The sequence below is a fragment of the Piliocolobus tephrosceles genome, chromosome 20 (genome assembly GCF_002776525.5).
Source record: "Piliocolobus tephrosceles isolate RC106 chromosome 20, ASM277652v3, whole genome shotgun sequence".
Lineage (NCBI taxonomy): Eukaryota > Metazoa > Chordata > Mammalia > Primates > Cercopithecidae > Piliocolobus > Piliocolobus tephrosceles.
In genome coordinates, this window is record NC_045453.1 from 30,677,313 (window position 1) to 30,683,934 (window position 6,622).

Consider the following 6,622-nt stretch of genomic DNA (forward strand, 5'->3'; position numbering starts at 1 on the left):
GAAAGAGGAGCTTCACTCCAGATTAGATCATCGAGCAACTGCTGAAATTTCAGCCTTTCAGTGCATAGACAATAACTCCTTCCTGACATCCTTATGGATGGAACGGTCTCTGTCTCAGGGCCACTTCCAAAAGCCATGAATAGAGCAGAGAAACAATTTCCCACTGTGGCTCCTGGCACAAAAAAGCTGACTTAGAGTTGCATTTGCATTCATATCAGGTGATGATGTAATTATTGATTGAAAGTGAGATTTTTGTCCTGAAAGGAAGATGCATGAGCGTGGGAGGGGGTCAGGTGTGTTGTTGTGCAGATCCCAAATCCTAGGCAGTTTCTGAGAGAAACCAAAGCTTGGTGTTTATGCCTTTGGCCCTGGAGCCCATTAACTATTTTGCTCTCTGAGCTAATTCACTGGGAGTGATTGAGATGCCTGAGGTTTCTAAACCTGCCTTTCCAGATTTGTCTATATGTAGTCATCAAATCACATTCCGTGTTCAACTAAAGCCTCGTCATTCGTTGATTTTGTGCATCAGCTATACTGAGCCACAAGGGATACCACAGCAAACAAAGGCAGGGACGCCCCTGTACTCTCTCTCCACTTTCCATGTCCACATCTTGGCTTCAGTCACTCTCTGTCTGGATGCTCTCATCCCTACCCAAATCTCCACTGTTTTAAAGGCCCATCCAAATGACACGTCCACCATGAAGCTCACTTAGGTACCCTGTGTTAATCAGGAGTCTCTCCATTGCAAGAGACAGAAAATCAACTCACCATGGTTTTTTTAAAAAATAAAAATCAGGACAATTTATTGGCACACATAATTGAAGAATCCAGAGGGAGACCTTCAGGCGTGATTTGATCTAGGAGCTCAGTGGATACGATGAGAGTACGCTCTTTCTCTGCTCTGATTCCCTGCGAGTTGTCCCAGCCCACTGTACAGGGGCACATGGGCACAGGCATTGTGCATCCCGTATCCTTGGGCTCTAAACACTAGAGAGAACATCTGTCTCTCAGTGTCCAGGTATGGAAGTCTCAGGAAAGGACATGAATTGGGTCTGGCTTGGGGTTTGGAGTTGGAGGTTCTAATTGGTAGCACTTTGCACACATATTCGTTTGGCCCCTAACCGCCTTCACGAAATGGGGAAGGGTAGTTCCCTGAGGAAGGAGCCAGGATACTGGCAAATAGGAGTGAGGGGGTGGGGACAATACTGGGTACCTCTTCCCCATGCTCAAGGCCTCCATTAACCAGAGCCCACCACTCTGGGAAGGGCCTCTCTTATGGGCTGCTCTGGGAGCGTACCTTGACTCCCCGGTTGTCCAAGAGCTCTCTGAAGGCCAGGGTAGTCTGCACATCACCAAAGCCCAGGGCAGGGCTGGTGCCCAGCGGATCTCTCAACAGCATTTGGTGGGCTGGGTTAGAGGAGATTTTTGCCAATGGCAATGAGAGCGAGAACCACACCCTCCCTTTCCTGGGATTTTGGGGCTAAAGGCGCAGACTGGAGAATGAGAGTTGGTGGTATTCAAGCACGTCAACGAAGTAGGCAGTTCTGGGTGCTGTGGTTTGGGGCTCTTAGGATCTCCCTGGCCGCTCCCTAAGTATCTTCCCTTTTTCATCACAGATTTGTATCTTGCCGTCTTGTATCTTTGGGAGCCCTCAATAGAAATGCACGGATTCATGAATAGAGTTTCTGTTTCTGTCCTCTGAAGAGTATAGTAGCTGTTCCCTGCCCTGAGAAACTGTGGAAGGTTCCTCTCAGCATTGCTGTCTGCCTGAACCCACACTCCTCCTCTGCTGAAGGGGCAAACGCCCATACACGGGCTGCAGCTATGTCAAGCGTAGACCTGCTGCCATCACCAGGAACGACAGGGAAAGGCAAAGCGGCCCCTTTCTCAAATCCTGGCACAGTGAAAGCACAAAGGGTGCTATATGTATCTGGGGTAGGGGCCCAGTAAGCAGCCTGCCATCATCAGGTAGGCTCCTTGTCCTGGCTAAATGAGTCATCAAAAGAAGGACATTAACTTATTTGAGCAGACATGAGCCGACATTGCCCTGATCAATAGGTGCTAACATCCCGTACGGGCTCATGCCCAAAGCAAATGTGGACCAAGGGAGGGGAGCACTGGCGTATTATCAGCTGCTTACAACCAGACACGGGCATTGGATCCTTGCAGCTGTGGTGGGATGCATGGCCAGCAGGAGAGGGATCCAGGCCAGGCAGGATGGGGGAGGGCTGGGAAGAGGCAGGACGTGCCAGGAGGACTCAGCCCCAACCCAAGGGTCTTCTAGCTAGCAAAGCCCCAGTGAAATGCCCTTCCCCTGTGCATCCTCATCAACCGACAGAATTGGACTCACAAGGGCTTGTGGATAGACGGATTTCTTCAACCTTTTAATGCTGCCCATCAAATCCCTGTCCAAAACATCATTTGAGCTGAGCCAGATGGATTCCTTTTTCAGGGTTAGTCAGTCTGGATCCATCTCACCTGCTGTGATTAAGCAATCACAGCAAAGTGGGAATGAATTACAGAGCGTGGCTGTCTGTCGTCTGGCCTCACTCCTGGAGAGGTGTCCTGGCGGGGGCAGCCATAGGAGGTGAGGGCAGAGTCGTCGGCTCCACTACACAGACAGTAAATACAGTCAAACACAAGCAGTCCCCGGGGAAGAAAGATTTTGTGACCCTTTACGTTAACTGTAAACAACGTGGCGGTTGTTGCTGTTGTTGTTTTTAACCAAGTATATTTTTAAGGAGTGTTTAATGGGAATGCGCCTGCCATATACCTATAAACTCTGCGTGACAGTACGCTAGTTCTGGCAGAATTTGATATACAGAACTCCAAACAAATAATCATATCTGACAGGCAATTTCTCCAATAAACCCAGTGAACTATTTCCCGCTGCGGGGGAGGCAGTGTGCACATGGCCTTCTGCAAAAACTGGCGTGATTCGGGGGTGATGGGGGAGTGGGAGCTGAGGCTTGTTTACAGCGAGGGTTTCCGGACAGTGGGAGCAGGGAGATTCATCGTGAATTTTAAAATGCAGACAGGATCAGTCTTCCGTTAAACACCCAGGCACCTTTTGGGGGAGGGATTGGTTTAAGCATTTGCCCCACGAGCCATGGGAGTTGCGGGACTGTGGGAAACCTCCTATTTTCTTGAAAGGCCGTTGATAAAATGGAATTCCTGGATCGTGGGGAAGGCCTTCCTTGTGTTCTAGACAGTGGGTGTTGTTGCCTCTCTGCTTAAGAACCAAGTTGCAGGGGGAGGAATCTCACTGGCCTGGCCCAGGACAGCATGGGGTATCTCCTTAACAGCTCCATCAGACAGCGAGACCCCAAACGTGGCTTTGTTCAAGCTGACCTTCCCACGGCGTCAGCACCTCAGGCCTTGGACGCTGCTTCGTACTTCCCTCTGTTCCAGTCTGGTTTTCCAGCTTCTTCTAGAACTAAGAGAGTTCTAGGAAATCCTCGTTTGCCTAAGCAAGCCAGAGGTGCTCTCTGTTGCTTGCAACTCAGGAGCCAACACCAGCATACTCTATTCCGCTTCTGTGAAACGGGCACAGCTTCCTGTTTTATTGGCATTGGGTGCTAACCAGATCCCTGCGGTAGGCGTTACACCAGAAGGTCTCAAATTTATCGGTCTCAGGATCCCTTAAAATTAATGAGAACCCCAAAGGGCTTTTGTCTATGCAGGTTGTATCTATTGATATTTCTGTGTTAGAAATAAAAACGAATAAAATTTTTAAACACGGGAATCACAGCACAGATTCATTTCATCAGCCAGCAAAGCAACAATGTCCTCGCATGTCACGGAGCTGCTGGAAAACTCCACCGTACTCTCACAAGAGAATGAGGGCTAAAAGACAAATCATGGCCTTAGGAATACCCAGGGGTCCCGGGGCCACACACTTTAAGAGCTGCTGTGCTAGGTAATCCTTACAATGTCCCTCAGCCCGTATTACAGCTGAGAAGACTGACGCTCGGAATTGAGAAGAGGCTGACTCTAGGGCTAGGGAGTGGATTAGAACCTGGTCTTGAGACTCGAAAGCCTGAACATCACCTCTCCCACTTGCCTCATCAAGAGTGGCCCAGAGGAAGAAGGACTTCCTCTCACAGTTCCCAGATGGCACCTCTGCTCTCTGCACACTTGCCCCGTCCTCTTCCTGTTCACCGGCTGCCACACCTCACTCACTTCCCATCAGCCTCCAGGTTCTTCTATTCCAGGGCCAGGCTGAGGACCTGACTGTGCCTCTCCACTGTGTTGCCTCCGGGGGACTCCTGGTTGGGGATTTTGGGCCAAAAGTGTTGTGTCAACAATGGCCAAGCTAGGCAGCCTGGGGCTCGCTTTCCGGCCTCCATCCCAGGAAACGGCTCCCTCCTGCTAGGCAGCCTGGGGCTCGCTTTCCAGCCTCCATCCCAGGAAACGGCTCCCTCCTGAGGGAGGCCAGGCCCAGACAGGCCCCGATGTCTGTTTCCAAGCCCGACTCAGTCCATCCTACAGGGTGGCAGATGCAGCTCCTATCTTGGTGCTGTTGCTGCTGTGCACGGAAGCCATGGCCTCCCAGGGGCCGGCATAGCTGTGATTAAGAGCGGGCTTTGGCCCCACATGAACCTAGGTGCAAATTCTTGCCCACCTCATGTTAGCGGGTGGTTCGGGATGTGTACGTTCCCTCTTGAAGCTTCCTTTTCCCTCTCTGTAAAATGGGACTAATGGTATAAAGGCCCCTCGGTCTCACTTACCTATCCGTCTCTGGTCCCCTCTCTCTGCACTCATTACTCTGCAGTCTAATTGATCTTCCCTCCATTTCTTCCGTGTGCCTCATGACTTTGCACACGCCGTTCCGCTGCCTGGAAGGGCCTCCCCCACCTCTCTCCTTTCCGTCCTCAGAGCCGCCTTTCAAGTCTCAGCTGAATTAGGCATTCCTTGGTAACCCTGTTCAGAAGGAAACTGTAGAGGCCACAGTGAGAGCACAAAATGGTGATCTTAGCGATGCCATCATAGTCACTTAATGACAGGATGCGTTCTGTGTATTGAGTTGTTAGGCGACCTCATCATTGTGCAAACATCATAGAGCCTGCTGCACAAACCCAGATGGTGTAGCCTCCTACACACCGAGCTATGTGTGTAGCCTGTGCAGCCATGGCTGTACTGAATACTGCCGGCGGTCGCAACACAATGGTGAGTGTTTGTGTATCTAAACCTATGTCAACACAGACGAGGTACAGTAAAAGTATGGTATAAAAAATTTAAAACTGCTATACCTGTGTAGGATACCTGCATGAATGGAGCTCGTAGGACTGGACGTTGCTGTGGGCGAATCAGTGAGTGAGTGTGGAGTGATGTGACGACCTGGGACATTACTGCTCACTGCTTCACGCTTTATAAACACTACACTTTGGCAACACCACAGGTATAAAAACATATTTTTCTTTCTTCAATAATAGATCAACCTTAGCTTACTGTCAATTTTTACTTTATTAACTTTTTAAATGTTTAACTTTTTGATGCTTTTCTAGTAACACTTAGCTTAAAACAAAAACATTATACAGATGTTCAAAAATATTTTCTTTCTTCTAAACAAGCTTGCAGTTATGTTTTCTTTCTTTATATCTTGATTCTATAATCTTTTTCCTACTTTAATTTTTTTTAAGTTTTACTTTTACTCTTTAAGCTTTTTTGTTAAAAACTAAGACACAAGCACACACATGAGCCTAGGCCTAGACAGGGCCGGGATTCTTAGGATCACTGTCTTCCACCTCCACGTCTTGTTCCACTGGAAGGTCTTCTGGGGCAATAACGCGCATGGAGCTGCCATCTTCTGTGATAGCAATGCCTTCTTCCAGATTCCTCCCGAAAGACTGCCTAAGGCTGTTTTACAGGTAACTTTATATATGTATATATATGTATGTGTATATATATATATGTATACATACACACACACACATATATATATGGAGTAATATATATATATAGTAAATACATAAACCAGTAAACGGAGTCATTTATTATCAGGTATTATGTACCACACATAATTTTACGTGCTAGACTTTTATATGACTATCAGCACGGTAGGTTTGTTTGCACCAGCATCACAACAAACACATGAGGAATGTGTTGTGCTCTGAAGTTATGATGGCTGTGATGTCACCAGGTGACAGGAATCTTGCAACTCCGTCATCATGTTATGTGACCACCATTGTGTGCGTGGTTCATCGTTAACCAAAGCGTTGTTATGAGGTGCAAGACTGTCATTACATAATTGTTTGTGTGCTTATTTATTTTGAACCTATAGTCCCTTTGAGACCTGCACTCTCCAATACAGGAATTCCTAGCCACATGTGGCATTTTAAATGTAAATTAATTAGAATTAAATACAATTAAAAATTCAGCTCCTCAGTGCTCCATTAACCACTCGGCCATTACCATTTTAGTGCCAGTGGCGGCCCCTGAGTGTCTTTGCCTGAGAGCCCTCAGTGGCTGCTCATGCCTGTTGTACCCACACATGAGGCAAGCTGCAGGTGCCCAGGAAAAGCAATGCCCAACCAATGAATGCCAGGAGTTAGCATGTCAGTATCCCAGCTCCCTCGCCCCTCCTGCAGGGTAACTGATGTGTTTCTACCCAGGCTCCGTG